Below are 13,823 nucleotides of genomic sequence, written 5' to 3'. Positions count from 1 at the left end.
CTATGCATGCTGGATGCACAACTTCATGTTCTCCCTTCTTACCAGACCACATGAGCTTTTTCCATCGCTCTAAAGTCCAGTCTTTATGATCCATTATCTTGCACACTGAAGCCTTTGTTTTTGATTAGTTTCACTAACCATTGATTTTCTAATGACCACACAACAGTTTAGTCCTCATCACATTGTGCATATAAAATTCCTTTTAATATTCTTTTAAACATTGCTGTTATTTCTGCTGTTGATTCTGTGCAGTGCAATCTCACCAATTGTTTAAGTTGTCCCAATTAATGTTTTTTTAAAAACATATTCCTTCTGTGAAGTTTAAGGTTCATCAATATACTATACTACTAAATTATACTGTACTATACAACTATGCATTTCATTGCCCAATTCCACTTATTTCAGCAGTCTTCTTTGTTTGCTGGTGCATTATTTGACCCCGATGTGGCAACTATTTTTTTATCCAGGCTTGGAAGAAAATAATGTATGTATTGATTGTACTGTATTGAATGAATGTAAGCCGTTCCTAATCTTACCTTTAAAAAGGTACCTGCTACAAAATGTTAAGAGTACAATAAAAATTTACATTGAAAATTATCAAAAACCAACATTAGAATAGTGAGACATAAGAAGTGTTTCGATTTCATAAAGGACAAATATCCATGTACTTTATGTATATAAACAATAGGAAGTTCAGAAATTTGAAACTGAGAGTTTTGCATTATGTGCATTTATTTATCCATGCATTTATTCATTTACAGTGGTCTATCCACTTTATTTACAGGGTCCATTACAGTGCACCATGCACACAAAGCTTCACAAACCTATTTACTCCTTGTTGTCCACCCATCTACTTGCATAATTTTGGAAAGTGGCCAGACACTGGATAACCCTAATGTATTCTCAGGAAGCCATTTGAAAATCAGGATCCTGATCCTTATATTTGTCATTGCAACATTATTCATGTAAAATATTCAGCTGTTGTCGAATGTTAATTGTAAAGTTACCTGGAGCTGTTTCTGATTAAATGAAATGGTTGTAAAGGCTGTGTATACTTTCTGCTGTTCACAAGAATACATATGCATTTTCTTGATGTTGACACAACTATTAATAATCTGTGTAAATGAGCATGTAAGCTTGAAGTAGAGGCCTTCTGTTGTATCTTAGCACATTTTGAGTATGCAAAAGTACATAGTTTCAGTTCCGCATGTGGTTTAAAATGTGGACATCCCCCGAAACTAAACACATCTGTAATTGTACCCGAGTTTCGACTGATTCAAAATAAGATTTTATCAAATAAACATGTGATTAGTTAATAGCTATAGGGCCTGTAGAGCTACCACACAACAAGCAGTACAGTTGAAAAAAACTTTTATTTATTAGACAAGATGTACACATTAAAACACACTTAAATTTAACTTAACTAAGGATTTTTAACTTAAATCCTAGTATGATCGGGTACACAGTATATTTCAACAGTACCCTTGACTCTGTTTGTCAAATGCACTTGCTATTTTTGGATTATTGAATTCATTACAGGAATAATAATAATAATAATAATAATAATAATAATAACAATGAAAATAATACAAGCTCATATTATTGTTTGCTTCTCAAATAATAATAATAATAATAATAATAATAATAATAATAAACAAGCAATAATATATAACTTGCAAATTCAAGTCACAGCAATGATACCACTTAGCTTTAGGGGCACTTCAGTGTGTCTGACATCCATTTCCTTTGTTTTCTAGCCATAATGTTTTCCTCTTTTCTCTTAGCTCGCAGTGTAAACATCACTTCTATTTACAAAATGCTGCTTATCTGCAAAGGACAGAAAAAACAGCAATTCTGATTCAAGTGCCATAACAGTAAGAACATCATCTTTTCCTCCTTAGGCAAAAAGTAAGTGTAATAAATAAAACATGGCTATTCTTTGTAAAAAGACGGTTCAAAATGTGGACTAGGAACTTCATAAGGAGTAAATAAATATACAGTGTGTTTGTGTGTGTATACACACACTGTCTCATCCCATCTCTGCCACATTATCTAATACAGAACTGCTACCTTTAGGATATTTTCTTTTTCATATGGTCCAAACACACCTTAATCCCAAAGACACAAACAAAATAAACATAATTTCTTGTAGTTTTTTTTTTTCCACTTTTAAATTTTAGTTTAAAATCAAAACAGGTCAAAATAATTTCCTGTTGGAAGTGTTTACACACTCAGGTCTATAAATTCCATATTTGGAGACAATGCGCCACCTTGTGGAAAAAGAAAGAAGCAGCTGCTGTAATGATGTCAGAGCAAAAGTAGACTGAAATAATTGCAGTGGGAGAGGGTGGGAACCACAAACTGGCAGGCATGCATCCTGAGAGTCACTGTGGGACAGAAGGGTAAGAGGAAACAAATTAACAGGACTGCATACACAACAAGGCACTGCATATGGAGAATGAGCCTAGTAATATTTCAGGAAATACAACTTCCTTAACAGTTGGTGCGCCCATGTCTGGGGAAATAACATATATAGAATTGCTTTCCAAGACCTCAATATGCTATTTACTGCAACATAGTAGATATAGAAATATCTTTTTGATATAACAGATGAGGCCCAAACTAAGGATGTGATTCAAATACCACCCACTGGAAGGGTGCCTCTCTTTCTGCACTTTGTGGGTATAAATAGCCATTTCCTCTTGAGCCATTTTGTCGCCCTGACAACAGCTTAGTCTGGACAGGGGCGCTTGGAAGCATTTAGAGTTGTCCCACCCTTCTGGGTTACAAAACTTCAAAAAGAACCTTCAGCCTCACCTCTTGACCCAGCAGAAATTTTCACAATGGAGCTCCACTTCCTCAGAGCTCTACAAACCACACCCACCTACACACACTGGCTTCTAGACACACAGAGAGAACAGAAGTCTCTTGTTGTCTATGAAGGTTTTAAAGAATGGATGTCATGGAGATGTATTTCATGTCAATGTAATTATCTTAAAGATGTTTCACAATTGGTAAAAAAAAAAAAAAATAGGGTTATAAGAGGTCACTGGCTTGATGTACCAAAAGCCTCCGGATATATCAAATGAGCTAAACTGATATGATGTCAGAGAGGCTGGTTTCCTCCATGGTGCTGTTTCCTCTGTGCTGCCACGGCATCCGTAAGCCAGAGAGCGCAAACACCCCACTCCCGGCCTTGTCTTGGCTCCAGCTGAGAGTGTAGGATGTTTACATTCCCTGAGGCTCACAGAACTCCTAGGTTAAGCTGAAATGGCCTGGCCTGGCGTGGAATAGTGCACAAATTAGAGAGACCTACAGACTCTACTGCTCCACCACCTTCCTCCTATGATGTAAAAACACTTTGTTCTGGAATGACTTTTTAATAAGCTTTTGATTGTTCAGGGAATCAGTGGAAAGCTTTTGCTAAAAGGTGATCTTTTTTTTTTAGACCTGTGAGAAATCAGCTCACTGTTCATTCACCTCCGAGATAAGCGGCACTTTCTATTAATAGAGCTGCATTCACCAGCAGACTGGCCACCTGAGCTCTGTCCTTAAAGAACTGAGCAACACACACACACACACACACACACACACACACCACTTTTGATACAGAAGGACAGGGACGTTTTTGGGTGTTCACATGTTCACACAGACCTACGTCATCTGCCTGGCCAGCGCAGCTCTCATGGCTCCAGTTCAAGACCCCCCTCTCTTGAGGATGTGGCCACTCCTAGACCCTGTGAACCCGCCTGAATTGGAGCTTTTCACATTCTTGAGACACATTTCCTCTTACTGGACAAGAGCTTTCTCTTGCATTCTGTCTCCTAATGCATGCATGGAACAGGCCTCTGGGCATGAGCAGGAAAAAAGGTCATATAGGCACTATAGGGAAATGGTAAATGTGGAACTATACAGAGATGAACTAAATGTGTAAAACTTAAGGAAGCAGCATTATTAAGGACAAACGATGTAGACACAGAACCAGACGGAAAACGCTTTTATTGTTAAGCATTCCAGTGTACTGTTATGATGGACATAACACAAAGTGGAGAGAAATGACACGCTGTAAGGTCGATAACGGTACTGATTTTAATATGGGAACTTCATAATCAGCCAGTGGTCCTCCAGCCCCTGTTCATCCAGCTTGTATTGATGACGTCTTCCTTTGAAATGCTCTTCTCCTTAACTTAATTCCCATGGTGAACAGGGACTGCTGGAACTTTATTTTATTGCAGATTAAATCATACAGCTATGCTTATCATTAGTCTGCTTTTAAGAGAGTTTGTTAAACTGTGCAAACATTTTATCGGCTCTTCCACCGGTATCTTTCTTCTTATCGCTTTGTAAATGTTTGCGTCAGTTGCAGTTTAGATGATGGAATACATAGGAAAGTCAGGAAATCGGGAGTTTCTAAGAAGAGAATGAATGATGGGTGAGGTCCATCACTCAATTCTGGGGACAATCTCTCTCCCCCAGGGACTGGGTGACACTACTGTCATGCTCTAAAAGAGCTGTCCAGAGTGCTGAAATTGGATGCTTATTAAAAAATTTATAATAATTTTATTTAATTGACGCATGCAGAGTTAAGAGGTTAGTTTAACTAGGAAAGCAAAACAGAGCACAGTAAATTCATATAACCACATTATATCTAACTATGGTAGGAAAAAAAAGGAACTGAGTACCAAACAAGAAATGACTATCTACTGCAGTTAGGACTCGAGTAAACCCTAAGCTTGGTAAACTCGGTACAATCTACCAGCTTTCGCAAGTCATTAGTAAGCCACTACTGCAAATTATAGTCAAGATGAACAAATGAGGCCAGATTATTGACAAACCTAGATAAAAGGAGCTGAAACACTACCCCAGCGTAACCCTTTTCTCTGTGAACACGTTCCCATTGCCAGGCAGAGCTGTGCTACAGGATCACGTTTCTCTGAGTGTCACTGTGCTTCCCGTGGGAGGCTTCATGCAGGAGGTGGAAAAAAAAGCGATTGTGATACTCAACCCCATGTTACAGGGCTTTGAAACTAAGCACAAGAGCAACGGCATTAATCCGGGTTTTAGGTCTCCACAGGTGCCAGGCTGGAATGTGTTTTACAGGCCTTAAGGTGCTAATCTGACACAAATGGCGTGCCTTGGCCCCTGAGGTTGACGTTCAGCCTCTGGAGTCAGTATTTCAGCCATATCCAGGACCAACTGCTGTGTCCCGCTGCCACTATTCTTTCCATTTCATCCTGCCACACCACTGAGGGCACATCACTCAGCTAACTCAAATAACTCTCAATGTGATGATTAAATTAGTGTGTTTAAAAAAATAGAATAATAATAATAATAATTAGAGCTTCAAATCTTATTCACCATTTCACATATCAAAAAAATATATATAATAGAATAGAAATGTTTTTTTTAAGTTATAGGCTGCCTTAAGAGCATAAGCCAGTAAAATCCCTCCTTATTAACATACAGTATGAATTCATCACAGACACAATGCTCCGATATCACTCGTTGTAAAAGTTTTAAAGTCTTAAAATTAGACACTGTCACAATGGAAAAGTGCAAAAACGCTCATCACCTGAGGACAGACAGAAAGAATGTTCCGTATGTCATTCGTTCCACTCTTTAATCAAGCATTATGAGAAGAGGTAATGGCAGTTGGCTGCTGCAAACATCCGACTGAAAGCTCCATCTTAAGCACCAGCTTCCAGTCAAGGATGTTTACAGTAGCCCATACTGCCAGCCAGACATCGCTGGTTCTTTCTTGTTGCCGCACAGTCCACACATCTTTACTGGCATCTAACTCTTAACCCCGAGCATCATGCACACTGATTAATAGTTAGAAATGACTAGAGGGAAAAGGTCAGCGTGTATGAAGGTAGGCAGTGCTTATGTCAGAGCCCGTCCTTGTAGCACAATTTACTGCACCCACATATCTGATGCTGTTTTTCCATCAGACATTGTGAGGGCTGCTTGCCATGGGGAGCAAGATCGCTGTATTTACATTGAAAACATAAAAGGAGGAGTCAGTGGAAGCCTTTTGTTTTGCCATGACACTCCCAGAGAGGACAAATCTGCTAATCTGCTGAAGCTTCACACACAAAATTTCCCTCCAGGTCGGAAACTTCACGGTCTCACACAGACACACACACAGACACACACACCTTCGTGAGTACCAACCAAAAACCATGCATTTTCTTGTTTACCTACTCTAAATGGCACTGCTACATCCCCTATACTGGAAGAGCTTAGTTTGCATTTTCAGACTCCCTACATCTTTTTTTTTTTTTCCCCGGATGCTGTGAGTATGACTTCTGTGGGGTCATGGCGAACCATCCGGTCTTCATTTTGTCCTCTGTACGTGAAGGACACGATCACACTGGTGATGTGTGTATTTCAACATAGTAATCTGAGACTCAGGGGGTTTCTCGTGTTCCCTGAGTATTTTCAATGTCATTGAGCTTTCGCTTATAGCGCAAACCTCGAATTCCTGTAGAGGAGGAAATATTATCACAATGTTTTTATGATAACCTCCACCTATTACATCAATATAAAAATTCTAATAAACAATACATTCACAATACTGTAGATGAGTAAATGAAGTCGTGGGAAAAAAATAATTACAGATTAAATGAATATTTATGACAGGGTAATAATGTTGGATATAAAACCATGTTAAGAGGCCGTTTCTTGTGTCTGCACTTTCTTTTTTTTGTATTTAATCGCACCTTGTAACCCAGTGTTTCTGACAAAACTCCAGCTGTTCTACTGTGTGCCATGTCTCCAGTCTACGAGTCAAGCGACTGAGGCACAAATGAGAATAGGCTTGTTTAATGTATGCTGCAGGGATGTGTGTCTGTGTGTTACAGTGCTTCAGTGAAACTCCCAGGGTCTCATATCCCTCCCAGTGTTCAGAGCACGGCGGGAACAAAGCAAACTTTATCAGAAGACTGCAATCCCACATTCCGCAGATTCTTAGCACTTGGCAACCGTATAGCACACAGTACAGAGGAGGGGGAGGGGTGAAGTCGAAAAAAAAAAAGAGAGGAGGAAGCGCAGTCCCATTGCTTGCTCAAGTGCACTCTTATTCTGATTGGCCTCACAGTTAACTGACATTAATGTCAGCTGTGTTACTGGATACTTTTACTGTACTTTATTCTTGCTCCAGTCTCACCTTGCACTGCTCTTCTCAATTCCTTGACTGTCTCAGCTCCCTGTTCATCATAGGACACCGTTTCCCAAAGAACACTATATTAAGGGGAATCAAAAACAAAGCTTTAGGACATTAAACTGACAGATGATGATGTTATGTTCCATCCCTCCTTAACTTCAGCACATCAAGTTCACAGAAAACCAGCTCTTCGTGTGCAACAGTTCATCAGCGTCTGGCATGAATTTACTTTTCTTACTTTGTCGGTTTCTTTTTCTATCACTATAACCCTAGCAAAATCAAACAGATGGAGAAAGCGATGAGCTTTGTTGTAAAACTGATGAACCATAAAAAGTGCCAGGTTATGAGACCTGATGATCCAGCTCCTGTGATCTCTCTGTGCTTTCTGAGATATGTGGACCATTTTTATTGATTCTTCCCTCTTCTTCAAAGCATTCTTCCTTAAATCACCCTCAAAGCACATTTCTCATGAGGGCATTTCTCCACCGCAATTTCTTGAAATTTATGTGCATTCTGGTATCGCCTATTAAAAGGCAAAGGTTATAAATTTAACTTTTGTGAAAACGGACGTTTAATCTGTAGCTACATCCAGGTACCAACTAACTACCCCATACGTTAATCAATAACAAACAAACAAAAAGCTGCATTCTTCCCCTTTCTCGCTATATAACACACAGAAATGCACATTTCTATTCACTTACTTGTTCTCTCCGCTTCATCTCCTTCCCACAAAAAACAACCCTTGCCTTAAGCAAAGATCAGATGAATGAAAGGCTCTCTGACTTTGCGAGAGGTCACACTTCCTTGCTCTCATTCTCTCGCTTAAGCACAGAGGCCGTATTCCAAGCACGAAATGCGCAGTAACAGAACAAATCATCCATGTCACCTATACACTGATTAACAGAGCTGACTAACTATCAGAGTGCATTTATTGAGCAGTACTTTGTCCCATGGCAAAAGGGATATACAGGGAAACTGGACAGAATGTTTCATTTTGGAGCCGCTTGATTCGCTGCAACAACATAAGCCTTCATCAGAAGCGACCAAAATGAGCAGGTACTAACTCCAGATTGTGGTGTTAATAGCTCACTCCCCCATAAGTGAAATTAATTAAAAAGAGAGAAGAGTTAGAGTAAGCAGTTCAGAGAAGTTAGACTCCCTCATTCCTAAACTGAGACAGGAAGTGTGCCTATCTCCATGGGAACACTCCCAAGAAAGCCAACTTTCCATACTCGGAGGGAGTCCACTATTGGACTTAACAATAACAAATGAAATCCAGTCCAGTCTCACGAGGCATTAGGATCCCTCCTATACTAGTGTATAAACATGGACATCAAAATGTTCATACTAGTGTCTTACTTTCATCTGAAGTTGGAATTACTTCAGAAAGAGCAGATAGTTTGCTTGTAAATGAACACCCTGTCCTCTGAGGCAGAAGAAGAAAACCAGAGCAAAAGGGCACATAGTAGGACAGATAGTGCAGAACATCTGCAGGCCTACAGACAGCACTGACTTCCGGTTACACTCAGTAGGAGTGTAGCAGTAGCTAACACAAGCCACAAAATCAACTCAACTAACTTTACTAAACGCTTATATACAAGGTTGTGAAAACGTATTTACATTTAGGATTAAATGCTATATATGTACTTTTTTTAAACACACACACACACACACACACACACACACAAAGTACTTCCGTGGTCGACCAGAAGCTGTAGGTAGTGTAAATGCTAACTGAAATAAAACTGTATTGAAAGTACATGAAATAGTGGAACAGTCGGGTCGCTGTAATGAGGTCATTTCCGGGTAACCCGGCACACACTTAAACACTTTTAAACTGAAACTTTTTTTTTTCTTCTAAAAAATAAATTGTCATGTGGAACGTTTGTCATTTCACCATAAATACGAGGCACTCACCGGGGTGTGAGCTTTGAGCATCGCTCTCGGCCGCTTCTCTCTCTAGACTGGAGCTCGCTGGCTTTTTCCGCTCGCTGCCTCTTTCCTGTTCCCCCCGCGCGGTTTACCGGCTCGCGCTCGCCTCGGAGTCTCATGCAGCTGATTAAAACGCCGTGGTCTAAACCCGACCCTCGCCATGTCCGCCGGGCGTCTTCGCTGTTTTTGACCTTTCTCCAACTTTCAGTGCGGACTCAGCCCCTCTGATTTCTGACATGGCTCAAACTTTAAGACAAACCGCGCACTTGCCTACTAACACACTGCCTCGAGTACTCCGCGCTTTAGTGCGGTACTGTTCGGCGTTTCTTCCGGCGTTGCTCGGTCGTTTTTTTTTTCTATAACTGTTTAATTACGTAACGCTGTTAGTATGTAGAGCGCTGGAAAAGATGGCAACGTAAAGTGAGGTGGGTTCTTAGATCATCTGGGTCCGGCCGAGCTGCAGCTGAGGATCACACACACACATATATCTCACCCTCCCACTCCGGATACTGTATCTGTCCAGACTTTTTCTAGGCGGACTCACGCACTTGGACACGCCCCCTTTCTATCTGAGCTGACGAATCAGCGGGCGAGTCTCTCTCAGCTGTACTGTACGGCCTTCACTTTATGCACTCTGTGACCTCAGGAACGACCTGCATCCTTCCCACAACGCATTTTCCATTTTATTCATGCAACATATTCATACACACATACATACATACATATATGTATATATGTGTGTGTGTGTCCGTCTCTCTCTCTCTCTCTCTCTTTATATATATATATATATATATACACACACACACCAAACAGAAAAGATATACCACAAGAAAACCACAAAAAACTCCTTCAGAGTAATGTTAGGGACTCACCGTCAGTTATTGCAAATGCTTGGTAGCAGTTATTGCCCCCAAGGGTAGCTTAATCAGTTCTTAGGTTTAAGGGGGCAATTACTTTTTAACATACGACCAGGCAGGTTTGGACTGCTAACAGAGTTACTGTAACAGGGGAATCTTTTTGTAAAGCCTAAATGTGTTTCATTATCTTAATCATTTAAGTGTGACAAAAAAACACACCAAGAACGGCAATTTCTTTTTCCACAGCACTGTACCTACTGTACCACTTTGAACACTGTTCATTCAAATGATTTTTCTTTATTTTTTATTAATTTATATATTGTAGGAGAAAAGAAATAATGCATGAAACTATGTATTGAGCAAAAGAAAACTCTGTAAACAAAGTAAAATCTTGTATATTTGACATTCCTTAAAGTAGTCACCTTTAACTTTAATGACAGCATAGCATTATCTCCACATCTTTTTCAATGAGTTTGTCACCTGGAATGATTTTCCAGCAATCCTGAAGGAGTGCCCTCATACTGTACTCCCATATACTGTATGTTGTGCATTTGTTTGCTGCCAATAATGTACAATTCTGTCATAAAGGTAAACAGTGGCTATTTTACTGTTCACGGTAGGCTACTGTAACAGCTGTCAACATGATGCCCTGACATTATTAAGAAAGTAAGGAAAACAACTGCACTGCCCTTGAACACAGAGTCAGAGCTGTTTTATAAAGGTCACATCAAGGAAAAACAGACATGACCTTAGAAATTTGTACTGTGCCTATGTGAAAAGCAGTAGTAAAGTGTATTTCAGCTGCCCTCATAAGCAGTGTAATGTTTTGAACACAAACTGGAAGAGGGCAGGAGGTAGATAAACTGGTTTTGGGGTCTTAGCTGTGTCCTATATCACATATGAAAGCACCAGACAAGCTGGTTGTTGTTGACACAACAAGCATTGGCCTGTATTAGTACACTGCTATACATAGTAAATGAGGGTCCACTGACTTATTGCATTGCCAGGGACTGATGAACACAGGTGAAATAACTTATCTTTAAATCGTTTTATTTTTATAAGGGGCATTCAAGTCAAACCTGGACTTTTGATTGTGCAAAATAAGAGTAAAAATTACCTTTATTACTTTATATAATCCCTTAATGACACTTAATTACTTATTCCAGTCTTTCACTAGTGCTTGGATACCATTAAGGTATAAAGTTTTCTCAAGATCCTGGAGTCATAATCAGACTGCCTTCTTCAAGTCCGAAACATTGACCTCCCAGGAACTCCTTTAATGATTCAAACATGAGGAAATGGCTTGAAGTGAGGTCGGGACTATACAGTGGATGTGCCAATAACTCCCAGCCGAGATGCTGTCATGTGCATGTGGTGTCCAAGAATGATTGTGTGTACAGTTCCCACAAAACTCCAACCTTCCGTAAGTTGGCGACAAGTTATCTGTCGATTTTTAAGCAACAGGCATTCCACTTGCTAAATGTTCATAAAAACAAACACAGTGTGCTCCGCTGCACCCCGGCCAGGATCACCATTTACAGACTTTACTACTGTGCTTCTCAATCTCAATCGGTTTTACACCTTCATTTAAAAGAAATTTTATAACAAGTCCAAAGTGTCCAAAAAAACAGAATAGAATATACTTATAACTAAAAATAAGGAGAAATACAGCTATATGAAAAAAAAAAGAGACCACTGCAATTTACTTCAGAAACCTTCTGGAATGTCATCAAGAGAAAGATGAATAGCCACAAACCATTAAGCAAAGCTGATCTGTTTTTCAAATTCAAAGATCAAATTTGTATTTGTCGCATACACAACCATACACAGTACGATTCGCAGTGAAATGCTTATGCTTACTGCATATACAGATTTTGAATTTAGGAGAAATATTGTCAGCAGTTCAGATTATTTTGCAGTGGTCCCTTTTTTTCAGAGCTGTATAATAAATTAAAAAAAATTGGTCAGGTGATTTTTAAACATGGAAATAATTTATTGTTACATAGTAACAATCAATGGATTTTCATTAGTACAGCATACTGACTGAAATACTGTATACGTACAGTATGTAAATGATGCAAGTACAGTACAAGTATATTGAGAGCATGATGGAAAATAGTTGTTGCAGTAATGTGATCAAAGCAAGCATACCAGAAGCTTGAGTAAAACTGTTTGTACAAACAGAGGTCTGTGACGGACTCCTCAGCTCTGTTTACTTGTTCCTTTCATGAGTCGTTGTTATGAGTTTTTCACTCAATTTTTAGTTCTCATAAAGTTGACGCGATCTAGTGAAGAGTGGCAAGCCAGATAATCACGGTCATAATATATTTACTTTAATTAAATATTAGATGGTATAAGTGAGAGTTTGGCTTTTAAAATAAAAGAAACTACAAACAGGTCTGAGTTAGTAGTGGAGGGGATGACACATAGAGGGCTTGTGGGTAGCTCAAGGGTCATTGTATTAAGAAGTTCCACTCAATCCCTACACACACATGCGCCTACTGTTCGCAAAACAAAACACCCAGAGAGCGCAGTTCTGTCAACAGAAGGACCTTATTGATGAAAGAGGTCAGGAGGAAATGGCCAGACTGGTTTGATTTGACAGAAAACATGCAGTCACTCAAATAATCTTTACAATCGCGGTGAGCAGCAGTGGATCTCTGAATGCACAACACCCTGAATCTTGAGCTACAAGATTTTACAAAACATGTTTGATTTTACAGTACAAAACCCCATAGAAAGGACAGAAAGATATCCTGTACAATTGTGTATTTCTAAGGTTGTAGCAACAGTTTGTAGAAGAACCACAGCATGATGCTACCAACACATGCTTCACAATTGGGATGTTTTACTTTGGAGTAAAGTTCTCCATACATAGTGTAGAGCATTATGGCTACATAATTTTTGTCGTCCAAAAGGCCAGTTCTTCTTACCGGTGATCACTTGCAAATTTCACTCAGTTTTTTATCTTGGTCTTAAAGAAGGCGCTTCTTTCTTGTGTGACTTGTGTGATTACAGGTCATGGCGATGAAGGACTCATTAAATAGTGGATGTATATATTTGGTTTGTGATGTCTCCAACCCCTTCACTCATGTTGTTGTCTTGGGATTCAGTTAAAACTTTTGGACCACATTTCATTTATCTCTAGTCTAGTAGTGCCTTCTTGCTAAATGATGCAGTGTCTGTGTAATCCCAATTTTTTTTTTTTTTATTGTGGCATAGTTTTATCCACAGAAGGAGGAAATTACGGTGGCTATCCATCATTGACCAATCAGGTTTAAAAATCGGATAAAAATCCGTTCTGTACCGATTTTCTTTCCTTTTCTGGTGTGAGCGTGAAATTTGTATGTTAACATTTGTGATGTGTGAGTATGTAGAATAGAGGGATTTTTATGTAAAGAGACTCAGAAAGCAGAGGTTGCTGGAAATCACACTGTGATGTTACTCAATATAATGTCACACAAAATTATTAACCATTTTTCGGTGTAAGTTTAAGGCACCGTCACGGCTGACCCGTTTAAGATATCAAAAGTCCCTCTACAATTTTGCATCCTCCATGTCTTGATATCACATACTGTACAGTAAGCCCAGTTTTTGATAAATCCCCTAGGAGGAGTATAACAAATTCCATTGGGTGCGTTTTTTTTGCGAACAGCTCAAAATAACAGAATTTTTGTTCATAGCCCATGACATGCAGTGTGAAAGTTGTTCAGCTTAATGAGCTCCAAATGTGTACCAGGTTTCACATGCATGTGTATGAGCTATGCAGCAAAATCTCGTGTGAGGGCCCCTGAGGGACCCAGACTCTCAGGCACCCTAATGGCACCAAATTCCAACCTGTCTGCTAATTTTCATGAGTTTTTGAAAAT

At 39.4% G+C, this 13,823-nt stretch overlaps 1 long non-coding RNA gene across 1 annotated transcript; it reads right to left on the bottom strand.

Annotated features, from left to right (window-relative positions):
* Positions 1-1,354: 1,354 nt before the first annotated feature.
* Positions 1,355-9,584, bottom strand: LOC128528539 (uncharacterized). The gene is made up of 3 exons (XR_008360963.1): positions 9,083-9,584; positions 7,169-7,242; positions 1,355-2,387 (listed from the first exon to the last, which is right to left on the bottom strand). It is a non-coding gene; the product is annotated as an uncharacterized LOC128528539 (long non-coding RNA).
* Positions 9,585-13,823: the final 4,239 nt, after the last annotated feature.

Source organism: Clarias gariepinus, chromosome 8 (assembly GCF_024256425.1).
Source record: "Clarias gariepinus isolate MV-2021 ecotype Netherlands chromosome 8, CGAR_prim_01v2, whole genome shotgun sequence".
NCBI lineage: Eukaryota > Metazoa > Chordata > Actinopteri > Siluriformes > Clariidae > Clarias > Clarias gariepinus.
This window is presented reverse-complemented; position numbering and strand designations above follow the sequence as displayed.